Source organism: Sinohyriopsis cumingii, chromosome 12 (assembly GCF_028554795.1).
Source record: "Sinohyriopsis cumingii isolate HCF-2022 chromosome 12, ASM2855479v2, whole genome shotgun sequence".
In the NCBI taxonomy this organism is placed as follows: domain Eukaryota; kingdom Metazoa; phylum Mollusca; class Bivalvia; order Unionida; family Unionidae; genus Sinohyriopsis; species Sinohyriopsis cumingii.
Genome location: NC_142972.1, coordinates 36,470,909 through 36,489,569, shown reverse-complemented (window position 1 = coordinate 36,489,569; position 18,661 = coordinate 36,470,909). Strand labels below are relative to the sequence as shown.

The following is an 18,661-nucleotide window of genomic DNA, read 5'->3' as shown; positions in this document are numbered from 1 at the left end:
TTATTATTAGTAGTAGTAGTATACTGTAACGTTCTGACGTATTGGGGTGGGGTTCTTCCAATATAATTTAATTAAATTATGATGAAAGTTCCACCCTGGCTCGTTAGGTTAGAAAGTTAAATTAGTGACGAGATAGATTTACAGCTCTGAGCCCCCAGCCAGCAATGCCGACGGTTAAATTATAGAGAACACGAAGATGAAATTCAATCAATAACAATTTAATAAATTTGATAATTTAAAACGAAAACTTCCAATCACTCGTCTTTCCCTCGACCAAGTGACAGCCTAATTCATCCCGTGATTTACAGTGTGAGTTCGATTTTCCCCCTGTCCTTGCATCTACTCATCTATTTCTTTCCAGCTGATTCCTTCCTTCTTTCCGTTCCTCTAACTCCTCCTTTGTCTCCGTTTCCCTCTCTACTATATCCTCCTCCAATTTCGCTCCCAGACTTCAACTTCTCCTTTCTTCTCTTTTCCCTCTCTATTATCTCCTCCTCCAATTTCGCTCCCAGACTTCAACTTCACCTTCTCCTTTCTTCTCCTTTCCTCCGTCTCTCTATCCGAGACTACGGGGCCAAACTTTAACTGGTCTGTCCCTCAAAGCTTCCTGTGAAAAACCACAAGGCGTTAACATATGTTTTATCGAATCTCACCTCACACTATATCGACAATTAATCATCAGACAGCTGTCACTGTTTCGGCCACGCATGCATACACATCGAAATTCCCACACACTTCTTGCAGGGTAAACAATGGCGTAATAACACAGTATCGGCGAATTGTTATACAGACATCAATACATTGCGTCACGTCAGTATATACACATATATATTTAATCTCATCGTACTACAATCTGACAACAATCAGACGCATGTCTGTACATTACAAATATTCAACAATGGCAAAATCTATAATCATATGAACATATGTGTTAGTCTACTATAAAATACCCACATAGCAAAGTACAATATTAACTCTTACGACGGCTAGCAAGCTATATAATTCTTTACAAATATCAACTCATTTCTTCAAAATATGCAAACATATTAACAAAACAAAGTAATTCTTCGTACTACGATTCTAGTAATAATAAAGTATACATACGACCTACAATTAAAATGCAGTCGCATTCCACAAAGACCGAACAAATATCTACTGACCTTATTTGAAGTTCTCTACTTAGAATTTCCTGCTCTAAGATTTTTTTTTCTTATCTCCGAGAGTGATTTTGATTATCCTCTCGGGTCACTTCCCCTAAATTTGCGTTTTCTGTGACCTTGCTAGGGTCTCCTACATCCCGTGTTTGTTATGTGTTTGTGCTATTTGTTATGTATGCTATATTGTTTTATTGTTGGGATAGCTTTTAAGTCAAATTCTTGTAGTGTATCAGTTTTCTTATTATATTCCGTGTTTCCAATACATCGGAAGGTTGTCCATATTTTTGAATTTTGTAGATCGGTGATTTCCCCTTAATTTTTGAATCTTATTGATTCTTATGTATTTGATTCACCTTTCTTTCTTAGATGAGACTGAGCTCCAGGACAGATCCACATTTTTTTATTTTGTATGTTTTTCTCTCATGGAGCAGGTTTATCTTTAACTTATAAATGCTCTAAAAGTTCGCTGCAAATGCGTAACAAAATAAAAAAAAAAATTTAAGTTTAAAATGTATTTGATTTGAGTTGCAATCGGAAAATTTCAATTTTTGTTTTAATTTTTTTTTCCTTCTCTTTTTCTCTTCCCCCCCCCCCCCTTTTTAAATTTTTTTTGTAAGTTGGAGACAAAGGGATAACTCTCCGGTTTAAATTATTTTCAAGAGGGTTTCTTTCGAGACTCTTCCATGGGCCTGTTCACTTCGCGTGGCGCCATGTGACTTAGCCTCATGGCATCATTATCTGTACTTTCCCTCTTGAAATTTTCATATGTTAAAATGTAATTGGCCCACACATTTTTATACTACTTACAATATAGCTTGAGATTTTGTATAAAATTTGTTTATTAAAATCACCATCAAGGTATAGTATACTTTGTGGTTAAAAAAACTATTTTTATTGATTTCATTTATAATCATTTCCCTATCATTCTGGGTTTCCCTACAATATAAGATAACATGTTTCTTACTAAAAGTTCCTATTTTACACAACGGGCATTTTGGCGGTGCTCTGACCATCTGCCGTCTCGCTGCAGCCTCACCTGTCAACCACGCATCGTGCATGTATTTGAAGGCAAGGCTTTGTATTTTTACAGATCCTAATTGTGTCCAGTGCCCCCACGCCTTTTTCCAGTTCACATATAAATTCTCTTTTTCGACTTTACATAGTATATTTTTGGTTATGTCATTTCTAATCCATTTGCAAGAGAGTTTTTCGTCCATGTCCCAAAATTCTTTCTTATCTCTATATTTCATCAATAAATCCTTTATACTTTTAAATTTTCTAGGTGTCTCCAATAGTTTCATTACTTTATTATTTTTGTATATCCCCTCCCTGTTCCGTAAAACGAAACCAAACCAATATATATAGATCCTATCCCATGGTATTTTAGGTTCGTCATTCAGTCTTTTAAATCTGTTTAAAATATTTGTAGTTTTTAAAATTATGGGACTTGGTAACCCTATCCCCCCAAATTCCCTAGCTTTGTATAAAGTTTCTTTTATTACATAATGTAGTTTAAAATCCCATATATAATTAATTATATTTTTATCTATGTTATTCAATATTACGTTACTTATGTTAGTTGACTTCATTATATAATTTATATTAACATACATATACGTTTTGGCCACTTGGGCTCGTTCCATTAAACATAACGGCGTAAGTGCCCAGATATCGATATTCCGTGCTATCTCCCTTTCCATTTTTTTACAGTTATTTTTCTCTTCGTTTTTGCCAAAGCACACCCCGAGTGCTTTAACCGTATCTTTGAATACATGAGCTGGTATGCTTGAAAGCCTACCTCGCCAGTTACCTATCTCTAGTATTTCCGTTTTGTCCTGATTTATTTTAGATCCAGACGCTTGTCAAAATTTCTCATATTCCTTTATTAGTTGTTCAAAGGATTTTGGATCATCTAAAAAGTTGGTGCAATCATCTGCATGTTGTAGCATTTTCACTTCATCTGTAATATTTGGAACCTTTATACCCTTAATTTCTTTGTTAAGTTTTATGCTAATGCTCAGCATTTCGATTGCTATTACGTATGATAGCATGGATAGTGGGCACCCTTGCCGCACTGATCTTTTTATGTCAAATTGTTCTGTCATTGATCCATTATTTTGTACTCTAGATGTTATGTTATTATACAGTATTTTAGTCCATTTTCGGAATGGTTCTCCGAATCCAAATTTTTTCAAGACTTTTTGTATATAATTGTGCTCAATTATATCAAAAGCTTTTTCCTGGTCAAAAAGTACCATAGCAGCTTTTTGTCCCTTAATTTGTAGATAATCAACTATTGAGGTTATGTTTAAAATATTATGTTGTATATCCCTATATTTTGGCCCGCAAGTTTGATTAACATTTATTATATCCCCTATCCCCTTTTTAAGTCTATTACTTAAGATCCTACTCAGGATCTTGTAGTCTGTGTTAAGGAGGGAGATGGGCCTCCAGTTTTTCAAATCTTCCCTATCCCCCTTCCCTTTGTATATTAAAATTATTATCCCCTCCTTCATTGTTTCTGCCATTTCCTTATTTTTTAAAAATATGTTATTATATAACCATTCGAGAATGGGCAACAACTCTCCGCAAAATGTCATGTAGAATTCTGCAGAGAGTCCATCTCCTCCTGGCGATTTTCCCTTATTCATTAAATTTATGCTTTCTAAAATTTCATCTTGTGTGATAAAATCACCAGAGTTGTTTAAAATCCTGGGTAATTTTTTTCACATGGTATATTTTCTAAATATTTATCAATTACATTCTCTGTTATATTATTTGATTCGTAGAGTGTAGCATAATAGTCTTTTATATGCTTCATGATTTCATCTTTTTTCCGTTATTGTTGTTATTGTTGTTGTTGTGTTGATTTTGATTTTATCTATAGTTTTGTCTCCTCCTAATCTTTTTTCCTCTCTTTTACATAATCCCTCTGCTTTTTTTGTATATCCCTGTATATTTCCCAGCCCTGATTTCTCTACCCCTACTTTCTATATTATTTATTTCTTCCAATATGTTTTTTAAAAGGGTCTCCTTATCATTATTGTTTACTTTTTGCATTTGGTATCTAATCGCTTCTTTTTCCATTTTTAGTTTCTTACTTTTTAAATTACAGTGTTCTATCGCTAATTTTTTAAATTTTACTTTTAATATTTCCCATTCTAAAATTATGTCTACATTTTCCCTACTTTAAGTTTCTCTATTTCCTCTTTAATTCTTTGTATAAACTCTGTATCTTTTAGAATCGAATTATTTATCATCCATCTTCCTTTCCCCCATTTAATTCTCGTCTTTATTGCTACGGTCATATTTATTAGTTTATGGTCAGATTTTAAAATCAGTTATATTAGTTTCCTTGTATACATTTACATCATAATTATTACAGTAAAATTTGTCTAATCGGCTTCCTTTATTAATTTTATATTCATAGGTATACTCTTTCCTTAGTAAATTATGTATTCTATATACATCTATTAATTTATACTTTTTTATAAAATATTCCATTTCTGGTTTAATCCTTATGTCATTCGGAGCCAGGTTTCCCTCCCTATCTATATTGTCTCCCACCCAATTAAAATCACCCCCTATAATAATATTTCCTATAGCATATTTTCTGTATATTTATTTAGATGTTCTAAATATTCTGTCTTCTGTTCCCTGTTAGCAGGCATATATATATTTATTATGTTTACTTCTTCAACTATGATATGCATCATTCTACCTTTAAATACCCCTCCTACTTCTATTCTATCCCATGATAATCCCTTTTTATTTTTAATTAACATTGCGAGTGGCCGAGTGGTCTAAAGCGCTCTTCGTTACGGATCGCTGCCATCTCACCTCTTTCTGCGTGGGTTCGAGTCTCGGATTCAGCCAATGTGGGTATGTGAGAAAGCTTGCCAGTAACTTCTCGTGGGTCGGTGGTTCTTTCTGGGGTTTTCCCGGATTCTTCCTCCACCATTAATACTGGCCGTCATGTATAGCCTATCGTGTGCTGAAAAATGGCGTTAAACCCTATAACAACAACAACAACAACAATTAACATTGCCACCCCCCCCCCATGTCTGTATTAATATAATCACTAGTTATTAAAATCCCGTCTAAATGACTTTCAATCGCTACTTTCATATTATCTTTAAATCCATTATGCGTTTCTTGTATCATCAGTATGTCATAGTTTAAGTCTTTTGGGAATTTGTATACCTTTTCTCTATTGATACCGTTTACATTAACAGACAGGAGTTGCAAGTTTGTTCCTTCCATTCCTGCCTCTTACCAGGGTGTTGTTTTTGTTTACCTTAATTCACCTGTTTAAATTTTATTTTATATTAAATATTATTATGTGTTTAGTTGTGAATCTTCTGGAGGGGCACTTGTTTCTCTACCCCCCTCTGATGAAAGTGTATTACTCTGGGTTTCTAAGGTGCTTGTAACTGTCGATTGAATTGTGCTTTCCGTTTCAGTGTAAATTGTTTGACTTGATTCCATTGTCGTTCCAGTTTCATCCTCGGGTTCTGCGTCGTTTTCTGTGTCCGGTTCTGACTCCGTTTGCCCCTCACTCCCGTCTTCCTGTTCTGTTCCTTGTAGTTGTTGTGTTTCTGTTTCTGCTGTTTTCCTTCTCTGTTTATTCTTTTTCCGTCTTGACAGTGGTTTCTCCTGGGGTGATATAACATCTGCACTCCTTTTTCCCTCCTCCTCCTGGGCATCGGTGTCGATGTCAATGGGGTCTCTATCTGCGAGTTTTCTCCTGATTGTTGGTTTTCTTCTTCTAGTACGTCAAATCTGTTTTTTGTCGTTATCTCCTCTTCGTTCTGCACGATGGATCTTGCAGTTTTATTGGGACTCAGATACCCTTCCCAATCTAGGGTATTATGCCCTTCTATCTTAGTTTCATCCAGGTCCGGTAAGGTTTGTATGTTTTCTTCTCTTTCCTTTTCCTCCCTGACTTGTTTTATCAGGGTTAGGATCTCTGCCTTTGCTGCTGTAACTTTTGTTGTTGTTGTTGTCGTTGCTGCTGCTGGGATGTAGGTCTCTCTGCCGCTTTTCTGGCATAGGTTTGTTCTTGTGGGCTTGTTTCTATTCCTCTACAGTCCCTGGGGCCATGCCCTTTTTGGTGGCACAGGGGGCAAACTCTATCCTGCTCGCTCCCCCTGTACCATGTTTTCAGTCGAAATCCCAACACGTAAAAGAAAATTGGGATTTTCTTCGCCTCCTCCCTGCTAACGTATAACAGTCTGTTCCCAGCCTTTATGGGGGCGAATCCCCAGACTGTTGCCATCTTGTGGGTCACTACTGTCACCCCTGTCTTTTTCTTTAGCTTTTCCACAAGCTCCCGGCTATCCACTTCCATGGGGAGCCCCATCACGTGTACTTCCGTCAGTCTCTGCTCTGTGGTTCTTATGAAGGGTTCCGTTTTATAGACTCTTTCTGTTATCCCTTTTATGCTTAGGTCTTCTTCTTTTAGCAGCGGCACCCCCCCCCCCTTTAGGGTAAATCACATACTTATTAAGGCCTCCATTCTGCAGTGCTTCAATTTTGCCTATATCCACTCCAATGGTGTGCAGTCCCATCAGGACTTCACTTTGCCGTGGTGGGTTGGTGGCAAATTCAAAATCAGTTGTCTGACACCCAGCCGGGTGATTAACAATCATCCTATTTTCCTCGTACCCTGTGTGAAAATACTGTCAGATTTTCGATCTGCCTGGGCCGGTTTGTTCCTCATCGTGATCCATTTTTCTCTTCTTTGACTCAAATTGTCATGTGTGGAAAGCACAATACTCTTACTGTGAGATAATTCTATATTAGTTTTATTGCAATTCAAGCCGGTCAACCCCCTCTACTTTTAGCTAACTCTTATAGTGTTACTACAAATACAATGATCTATGAGTACATGAAGTGCAAACAAAATGCTGTTTGCAACAGTGAATTGTGAAATCAGCTCACTCTGCTCTGTCGCACAACTCCCAGCCGGGATAATATTTATGCAACTGGACGGAATGGTTGAGATTGTTATGATTATACAAATAAATCTTAAATATGTATTAGTACAACTGACTAAGTAACCCTTTCTACCTTTCCTTATCGCTCAATCTATGGTAATTCCTTGCTTTGTACGCGCCATTGCTATAACTGACTGTACTTCTCAACAACGAGTGTAAGAATCTCATTTTTTCTTTTTTTTTGGGGGGGGGGGGGCACCAGACAGATGCCCCCCCCCCCCCTTTCCTAATTACATAAATTATTTATGTGTTTTTGTATTCCCCCAGATATGTTGTAATGTATTATTTCATCGTTTTTGTAACATGAATTTAGGAGTTCGGGTATTTATTCAATCCCTAGTGTATCTATAGAGGAGTATCTCCGAGAGTGATTTAGATTATCCTCTCGGTTGAACTTCCTCTATTTCGTTTTCTCTGTGACCTTGCTAGGGTCTCCTACATCCCATGTATGTTATATGTTTGTGCTATTTGTTATGTATGCTATAATGTATTTTTGTTGGGATAGCTTGTTAAATCAAATTCTTGTAGTGCATAAGTTTTTCTACTATATTCCGTGTTCACATACTACGGAAAATCCTGTTTGTACTTTTTGAATTTGGGAGAAAGGTGATTTCCCCTTAATTTTTGAATCTTAATGATTCTTATGAATGTGCTGTATCACCTTTCTTAATAAGATTAGACTGAGCTCCAGGGAGGGTTCACATTTTTTTTAATTATTATGCTTCTCCCCCATGGAGCTGGTCTATCTTTTAGTTATAAATGTTTCTAAATGTGTTCCAATGTAATATTTGAGAGATAAGTGAGAAAAAAAAAGAAAAAAAAATTTAAATTTAGTTGCTTTGAGTTGCAAACCAAGATTTGATTATATATATTTTATTTAATTTTAGATAAGTTTTACATTTAAATTTTAATTTAAAATTTTAATTTCAAGTCACATAGGTTTTTGTTGGAGTTAGTGATAGAAAAGATAGAATTTTAGTTTTAAATTTATTTTTCAAGAGGGGTTCCTTTCCAGATTCTGCCATGGGCCTGTTCACTTCGCGTAGCGCCATGTGACATAGCCCCATGGCCTCATCATCTGTACTTTCCCTCTTGAAATCTATTCTATATTAAAATTTAATAGGCCCACATATTTTAATTGTGTTAACTATAAAACTAGAGATTTTGTATAGCGTTTCTTTATTAAAATCTCCGTCAAAGTATAGTAGACTTTGCGGCTTAAAAGCGCTATTTTTATTTATTTCATTTATTATTATTGTTCTTTCATTTAGTGTTTCCCTACAGTATAAAATTAAATGTCTTTTACTATAAGACCCTATTTTACACAGCGGACATTTTGGCGGTACTCTGACCATACGCCGTCTCGCTGCCACCTCTCCTGTCAACCACGCATCATGCATGTATTTGAAGGTGAGGCTTTGTATTTTCAGGGACCCTAATCTAGACCAGTGCCCCCATGCTTTCTTCCAGTTCACATATAAGTGTTCTCTTTCTACTTTAGTTATTATATTTTTGGTCATGTCATTTCTAATCCAATTATATGAGAGTTTTTCGTCTAAGTCCCAAAATTCTTTTTTATCCCTATATTTCATTAATAAATCCTTTATACTTTTATATTTTCTTGGTGCTTCTAGTAATTTCATGACATTAATGTTTTTGTATATCCCCTCCCTATTCCTTAAAACGAACCCAAACCAATATATATATATCCCTTCCCATGGTAATTTTGGATCGTCGCTCAGTCGTTTAAATCTATTTAGTATATTAGTAGTTTTTAAAATTAATGGGCTTGGTATTCCTAAACCCCCCAAATCTCTCGTTTTATACAAAATTTCTTTTATTACGTAGTGTAATTTAAAATCCCATATATAATTAATTATAGGTTTGTCTATATTATTCAATATTACATTATTTATATTAGTTGATTTCATTATATAGTTAAGGTTACTGTACATATAGGTTTTGGCCACTTGTGCTCGTTCCATTAAGCATAACGGCGTAAGTGCCCAGATATCAATGTTCCGTTTAATCTCACTTTCCATTTTTTTACCGTTGTCTTTCTCTTCGTTTTTTCCAAAGCACACCCCGAGTGCTTTAACGGTATCTTTGAATACATGGGCAGGTATGCTTGAGTGCCTACCCCGCCAGTTGCCTATCTCTAATACTTCCGTTTTGTCTTGATTTATTTTGGATCCGGATACTTGTCCAAATTTCTCATATTCCTTTATTAGGTGTTCAAAGGATTTCGGATCATCTATAAAGTTGGTGCAATCATCTGCATGTTGTAGCATTTTCACTTCATCTGTAATATTTGGAACTTTTATACCTTTAATTTCTTTATTTAGTTTTATACTAATGCTCAGCATTTCAATCGCTATTACGTATAATAGCATGGATAGTGGGCACCCTTGCCGCACTGATCGTTTTATGTCGAATTTTTCTGTCATTGCTCCGTTATTTTGTACTCTAGACGTTATGTTATTATATAGTATCTTAGTCCAATTTCGGAAGGGCTCTCCGAATCCAAGTTTTTCCAGGACTTTTTGTAAATAATTATGCTGTATTCTATCAAAGGCTTTTTCTTGGTCAAAAAGTACCATAGCAGCTTTTTGTCCCTTATTTTGTAGATATTCGATTAATTATTGTGCTTATGTTTAAAATATTATGTTGTATGTCCCTATTTTTTGGCCCACATGTTTGGTTTATATTTATTATGTCCCCTATCCCCTTTTTTATTCTATTACTTAATATTCTACTCAGTATCTTGTAGTCATTGTTGAGGAGGGAGATGGGCCTCCAGTTTTTCAATTCTTCCCTATCCCCCTTTCCCTTGTATATTAAAATAATGATCCCCTCCTTCATTGTTTCTGTCATTCCCTTATTCCGTAAATAAATGTTGTTATATAACCATTCGAGAATGGGCAACAACTCTCCGCAGAATGTCATATAGAACTTTGCAGAGAGTCCATCTCCTCCTGGTGATTTCCCCTTATTCATTGAGTTTATACTCTCTAAAATTTCCTCTTGCGAGATAAAATCGTCACAGTTTTTTAAAATCGAGTTTAATTTTATCACAAGGTATTTGATTTAAGTAGTTATCAATTTCATTATCTGCTATTTGCTGGGATTCGTAAAGTGTAGTATAATAATTCTTAATTTGTTCCATTACTTCTTCTTTCCCTGTAATTGTTGTTGTTGCTGTTGCTGTATTAATTTTTATTTTATTCATGGTTTTATCTCCCCCCATTCTTTTTTCCTCCCTTTTATATAACCCTTCCGCTTTTTTGTAAATCCCCGTATATTTCCCTGCCCTAATTTCTCTACCCCTGTTTTCTAATTTATTTATTTCTTCCAATCTGTTTTTTAATCTAGTTTCAGTATTATGGTTGTTATCCAGTTTTTGCATTTGATATCTAATCGCTTCTCTTTCCATTTTTAGTTTCCTACTTTTTATACTGCAGTACTCAATCGCTTTTTCTTTAATTTTACCTTTAAATTTCTCCCACTCTATAATTATATCTGCAGTTTCTCTACTTTTAAGCTTATTTATTTCATTTTTTGTAATTTGTATAAATTCTTCATCTTTTAAAATTGAGTTATTTAACATCCATCTACCTTTTCCCCATATTTCTCTAAATTTAGTTGTTATAGTCATATTAATGAGTTTATGGTCTGATATTTTAAAATCAATAATGTTAGTTTCTTTATACACATCTTTATCATAATTATTACAATAGAATTTATCTATGCGGCTCCCTTTGTTTGTTTTATATTCGTACGTGTATTGTTTCCTTAATAAATTCTGTACTCTATACACATCTATCAATTTATATTTTTTAATAAAGTCATCCATCTCCGGTTTTATTCTAATGTCGTTAGGTGCTAAGTTCCCTTCCCTATCTATATTATCCCCTACCCAATTAAAATCACCCCCTATGATAATATTTTCTGTAGCAAATTTCTCCATATATGTATTTAACTGTTCTAAAAATATTTTCTTTTGCTCCCGATTTGCTGGCATATAAATGTTCAATATATGTATTTCATCTATTACAACATGTATCATCCTCCCCTTGAAAAAATTCCCTACTTCCATTCTATCCCATACTAGGCCCTTTTTGTTTTTAAATAGTATTGCCACCCCACCCCCCTTTTACATCTGTGTTTATATAATCACTAGTTATTAATATTCCGTTAAGTCTACCCTCTATTAGTGCTTTCATGTTACCCTTAAAACCATTATGGGTTTCCTGTATTAATAGCACATCATATTTTAAATCTTCTGGAAATTTTAATAATTTTTCTTTACTTATTCCATTTACATTTACTGACAGGAGCTGTAAGTTCTTTCCCTCCATTCCTGTCACATACCAGGGTGTTGCTTTTCATTTCTTACTGGTTATTTATCCTTTTTTAATTTGTTTATGTTATTGTGAAAATTCACTGGAGGGGACTGGTTTCCCCACCCCCCCTGTTTTGAGACCATAGTGCTTCCACTCTCGGCCGTATCATTGCTTGTATATTGCGTTGAGCTGTCCGTGTTAGTCATTTGAGTTGATCCTTTGTTGCCTGTATCCGTGTCCGTGTCCGTTTCCATATCTTTTCTCTTTTCTCCACTTTCCTCTATTTCATTTCCTTCCGATTCTGTTGTCTCTATTTCTTCATCCTCACTGTCTAAGTCTGTTTTTTTCCTCACAGGACTCCGTTTCCAATAGCTTTCCCTCTTCTTTGTTTTGTTTTCTTTTCGAGGTCGATCTTTCCTGGGGTGATATTGTGTCCGTTTTTCTTTTTCGCCTCCCTCTCTTTGGCATAGGTGTTGAGGCTAGTTGTGGTGTGATATCCTCTTGCTGAGTAGGCTCTACCTCCAGGGTTTCAAATCTATTCCTTATGGGTATGCCTTCCTCGACTTGTATTTCTGATTTTCCGGTTTTGTTGGGGCTTAAGTATCCCTCCCAATCAATCTAGGGTCTTATGGGCCTCAATTTTTGTAATGTCCAGTTCTGGGAGGGTATGGATAGTTCCGTCTCTCTCTCTAACAGTTTTTATGAGGTTCATTATCTCCTCCTGGTGTAGTTGTTGTTGTTATTGTTCTGGTGGTTGTTGTTGTGGTTGTTTTTCTTGCTGGGTTTCTTGTCTCGATGCTTCACCTTGCGGTCTTCTTAATTCTTGTGCCCCAGGACAGTCTCTAGGGCCATGCCCGGTATAATGACATAAGGGGCACGCTCTGTCTTGTTCCGATCCCCGGTACCAGGTTTTTACTCGAAACCCTAATACATAGAAAAAAATGGGTATTTTTTTGGCATCTGCTTTACTCACATATATCAGTCTATTGCCCGACTTGATTGGGGCAAATCCCCATACGGTTGCCATTTTATGAGTGATGGTCTTAACTCCCATTTTCTTCTGTAGTTTTTCAACCAGCTCATTGGTGCTCACTTCCAGCGGCAGTCCCATAACATGGACCTCGGTCGCTCTCGGTTCTATGTTCCTAATGAAGGGCACTGTTCTGTACACTCTCGCCACCATTCCCTTTATGATTATCTCATCCCCTTCTAACAGCGGTTCATTCCTTTTGGGGTATATCACGTACTTATTAAGTCCCCCATTCTGTATTGCCTCTATCTTGCCTATGTCGATCCCAGCGGTGTGTAGTGCCATAAGTACCTCGCTTTGTCTTGGTGTACTCTCCGCCCCATCAAAGTCTATAATCTGGCACCCAGCCGGGTGGTTAACTATCATTTTGTTGTCCTCTATGACGGTATGGAAGTATTGCTTGATTTTATATCCGCCTGGGCCATCCTGTCCCTCTCTATCTGTTTCCATTTTGTTTTGTTTGTGTACAGCCGAGAATGGGTCGCACACTACTATTATCCCTATTTCAGTTATTCTAATTGGGATTTTAGAACTTTCGAGCCGGTCAATGCTCAAACAATTATCCTAAATATATTGAATACCCTATTTAACAACTATGCACCATCTATATGAGCAAGAAACAAATCTTGCCACTATTTGTATATATGATGAATATCACTCACTCTGTTCTGCCGCACCTAATCCCAGCCGGGATTAAAAAGCGCTGCAATACAGAATAAGTTAAAGTGTTATGAAAAACTGTATAAACTAAAGTAAATTCAGTTGTTAGTATAAATACCCTTTTACCTCTCTCTACTACTTACAAACTCGTTTGCTTTGTACGCGCCATTGCTATAACTGACTGTACTTCTCAACAAGGAGTGTAAGAATCTCATTTTTTCCCGCCAATAACGAATGGCTATACGGAGTTACGCTAACCTCTTCTCTGGGTAATTTCTTTCAGCGAACTAACATTTGCCGGAAAACGCGGGGATATCATTCTACCCAAATCAAGGTCTCTCCCCTATCTCGATTCTGATTGGGTGGCGCTGTGCCCCTGTCCAATCGCCTTAGCGGCCAGTTCAACCTGTCTGTCTGTTTGCAGGGAAAGAAGTTAAGACACTCCCACTTCTTTCAGGCAACTTCTTTTGATCTTGGAAAACAGTTCGACACCTAGGTGATAATTGGCTGTCTGTGACTTCGCAACTCCGATGTCCGGTTTTTGAATTCTAGCCACAACAATCTTACGTAACGGATTAGTGCTAGCCTTCGGCAATGTTCGACATCAAACAATGGCCTGTCAGAATTACCTTGATTATACATGTTTCAACTGGGCTACTCTGGGTCGGGGTAAACATGACATATATAATAGATTTAATATAGTTTGATATTGTTCTAAATCACAGCAAGCAATTTTGCCATTTATTGATAGACGTTTATGTAAAAAAGATAAATGTCAGGCGCCTGTCCAAGAACATTAAATTGTTTGTTCCTAATACAACTTATTTTTACCATGGTACGTTTCGCGGTATGTTTCAATGTACAGCTGTACAAAATTGTTCATGGTACCAAGTTCTAATAATGAGACTCCCTAGTCGAACAGAAATAATTAAAGGAATTTAGGACATATAAGCACATTACAAACTTGTCAACATGACAGCGACCTTGTGGCCGAGGTCAACGGGCCGAATGAATGTGTCGCATATATAATTGTCATTACTTGCAATGATTCATCCCAAGTATCAACACAATCCATCGGAGGATCTTGGATTTATAAGCACATGAACTTGTATGCAAATGTTTTATGATTATGACCTTTAGCACAAGATCGAAACAGTGAGTAAGTAAATTATATAATAGACCGCTCTGGTGGCCTAGTGGCTAGAGCTTCCGCCTCGGATGCGGGAGGTCGTGGGTTCAATCCCTGGCCGAGTCACATCAAAGACTTTTTACAAAATGGTACTAACAGCTACCTTGTTTGGCACTCAGCATTAACAAGTTAGTGTTAGGACTGGTTAGACTGGTGCCAGGATAAAGTGACTGGGTGGGACATCATGATGCATGATGCCCTAGTGCTAGACATCATTATAAACTGACACACTTGCAGACATCGTAGCGATATGACTGAAAAACGGTTAAATCACACACACACATTATATAATAAATTGTCTTTGCTTATTAACAATTCAGGTCCAGAATGAAATGAAACCCATCGAGGGGTTTAAGAAATATATGCAAATGAAAAAGCTTCACCTGAAACCTTAAATAAACCTAAAAAAGTAGCCCAAAATGTCAGGCCATTCCATTAATACAGGTCTTTACTGATTTTGAATAGCACATATGCTATTTTAACTGTAAATGTGCTATTTAGCGCCTGTTAAATGATTGAACATACAAAAAGATGAAATTCAACTAAGAACAATTTAATGACAATTCAATAATCAAATGATTAAAATTTTACCAAGTAGTCTCCTTGCGCTCGACTCTGTGATATCCTATTGCATTATTTGATTTGTAGTGTGAGATAGCTTTCCAATTGTCCTTGTATTCTACTCATCTGTCTGTTTTTCTCTCCTATTCCTTCTCTCACTCCCGACTTTTTCATTATTCCTTCTCCTCGACTTCTCGTCCCTTTCCGATTTCTTCTCCTCAACTCCTTTTCCTCCTGCTCCTCCTTGACTCTGTACCGACTAGACTTGTCGACTCAGACTGCTCTGCTAGTCGCACTTCCGTCTTCCCTCTTTGAGACTTGGAACTCACTGTACCGGAAGTTCTGTCCCCAAAATATTACCTTTGCGAAGCTGTGTCTATCATTAGCATCTCCTAAGTATTCCCGCCAAATTACGAGTGACTTTTTCGCAGTAATCCTTCGTCTCAATTCCGATTGGATGTCGCTTTGATTCGATCCAATCAACTTAGCGGACAATGCCCTTCTCGCTATCTGTCGACGTGGGGACCGATTTAGAACACGCACCGGTTCGGTTCCCTCTTTATTCCTCTGATCTTGGACAAAGATGTAACACCTAGGTGAGAAGTCGCTCAAACTGACGCCTATGCCGAACCAAGTGTCGTTTCGTCGCTCTGGTCACGGTAGCCTTGCGTAAGAGATTAACTCCAGCCTGCGGTACGTTTCGACAGCAACCATGGCTTGTACTAATACCTTAGTTTATACACGACTTACCCACTGGTATTTAAAAAACGTGACAGGGCCTTACATTTGTATGTCACATTAACAATACATACATACAACCGGTAGACCAGGTAAACACTTACCTACCTACCTACATGCATGCATACATTGTTGCCGCCATATAAGTGACTACATTTCCGTCCAATGTATTATATAAATATTGATTTTCTTTAAGCCAAGAGGCAGTGATGTATGTGGTAGTTGTAGTTTAATGTACTATAAGCGATCACATGATAATGTTAGAAACAAATTCGACATAGTTCATACATCTTATACTGATTAACCGGCTGTCCCATAGGACTTGAGTATGTGTTTGTTATCACTCTAAAGGAAGGAATTTAAGATTGTAACGAACCGTGACTTTGTCTCTTTTCTATAGTTTTGATAAACTATCACCCTTCGCCCTGGTGTAAAAATGCCACTCTGTTCTGTGTAAGGGTCAGTCGTCCTAAATCCTAATTTAGATGAACATTCAAGAATTTTAGGGCTACACTGATTATTGCACAGTGTTCTCAAATGGAACCCAGTAATAAGTTTGATGTCAGCAGTGTTGGTGTGCCTAAAATTAATGTGATAAAAGGAATATAAGAATCTTGGAAAAGTTTCAATGGGATAAGACCATAATGATAGTATAGCAAAAGTGCTTAAAATATTGTTTCCGTTTATTCACTTGTTGTACATGATTATGTGTGTGTGTGTGTGTGTGTGTGTGTGTGTGTGATGATATTCTTTTATTCCTCCATTTTCTGAAGATTTTAAGACAAAAAAGAAATGCATTTAAATACATAGAATCACAAAAATAGTGGATTCGTCACTTATTGAAATTATTTCCAATAGCAAACGAATAAATAAATTAAAATCATTACTAAACTATATATATATATATATATATATATATATATATATATATATATATATATATATATATATATATATATATATATATATATATATATAAATGTTCTACTAATTTCAAATTCGAATCCTGATGTAAAATCCAAGATGGATGACGATGACGTATGCTGTAGTCAGTACTGTGCTTCTCCACAGTTCCTTGTAGAAATACAAATAATGGCACCCCGGTATTGGAAATCCAAATTAAACTTGTAAAAAATGTATTTCCAAAATCTGTGTGAGCACTCTTCAAATATTTCCAGAGAATAAGTAAAGTGAAGTCATTTGGATTTTTAACGTAGCTTTAAAAAAAATCAGTCATATAGCTACCTTGTCTGCGTTGTGGCAGTTTATAGTGATGTCTAGCACTGGGGCATGATGCCGCAGACATGTAGCATGATGTCCCACCCAGTCACATTATCCTGCTCCAGGCCGACAAGTCCTAACACTAACCTCTTGATGCTGAGCGCCAAGCGAGGCAGGTGTTAGTACCATTTTTTTGTGAGTTATTGGTATGACTCGGTTGGGGATGGAACTCACGACCTCCCGCATCCGAGGCGGACGCTCTAACCACTAGGCCACCTGAGCGGTGTTCCAGAGAATAAAGAATTAATCCTTTTGAAATCCAAATGATCTAAAGATAATTTACTTAGAATCTGCCAAAAACAAAGAAAACAAATTGATACCAAGTGTAAAAGAAGCGCAAATTGAGAAATCTCTCTCTCTACACATCACTATTAAAACTAACAAATGCGTAGTTATGGAAAAAAAAGAATTTCAAAATCAAAGGGGGAGTCACCTGATCGTGTTTATATCACGTACACAGAATATGGCCTTGATTAGACCAATAATTTTCTCTAAAATAAAAAAAAAAGTTGTTTACATCATAAATCCTTGGAAACAACCAATCATTTTAAAATACTAAGTTTGAATCAAGGTCAGAATTTAGATCAACATCTGGTGTTTATAAATTAACAGTCAAGGTCAAACAATGTTCTGCAAAGTATCATCTCTAGTGAATAAATTTACATTACAATAGCATGTAAGAAAACTATTAAAACTATTTAAATCTGACAAACAAACAATTAAATTATAATAAATATATATTAAATACACGTAACACTTCGCAACATATTTTATATAACCTTAGCATTGTATTTTGCCTCCTCTATTTGGACAAATGGCATTTTACTCTGTATCTTTATAAACATTAGCGATCAACTCATCGTCATCTGCTTCATCATCAGACTCCGTTCAGGCAAAACAAATCGTCAACGCTACAACAATTCGTCCCAGGAAGGTTTGTATCTCGACGAAAATGTGATAAAATTATGTTTATTGATGCCTATAGCCTCGTGATAGCTTAAATTAAAGCAGAATATATTCTTTTCCTCCCACCCATACACACATACATATACACAGACATATATACACACATACACATACACATTCACACACACATGCACACACATATTCACATACGCACGCACACACACACACACACACACACACATATATATATATATATATATATATATATATATATATATATATATATATATATATATATATATATATATATATATAGCATGCGCATATACATATATACATATGCATATACAAATATACATACATATACATGTGCATATATGTTGTTGTTGTTGTTATTATTATTATTATAGGGTTTAACGCCATTTTTCAGCACACGATACTATACATGGCGGCCAGTATTAATGATGGAGGAAGAACCCGGGAAGAACCTCGGAAAGAACCACCGACCCACGAGAAGCTACTGGCGAACTTTCTCAAATACCCTCATTGACTGAATCCGAGACTCCAGTCCACGCAGACAGAGGTGAGATGGCAATGATCCGTAACGGAGAGCGCTTTAGACCACTCGGCCACTAGGGGCCTCCATAATGAAATATACATATGCATATACTTATATATAAATATGCATATAAATATATACATTTCCACACATATACATATATACGCATGCGTATACATATATGCATATGCATGTACATATACACATATGCATATATATATATATATATATATATATA

At 36.1% G+C, this 18,661-nt stretch overlaps 1 protein-coding gene across 1 annotated transcript in view; it reads right to left on the bottom strand.

The window, feature by feature from the left end:
* Nucleotides 1-202: 202 nt before the first annotated feature.
* The window catches only part of LOC149786260 (toll-like receptor Tollo), a 270,288-nt gene continuing 251,829 nt past the window's right edge, over nt 203-18,661 (bottom strand). The window contains exon 2 of the transcript XR_016424900.1: nt 203-607. The gene's annotated coding sequence lies outside the window, so the exon portion shown is untranslated. The remainder of the gene's footprint in view (nt 608-18,661) is intronic.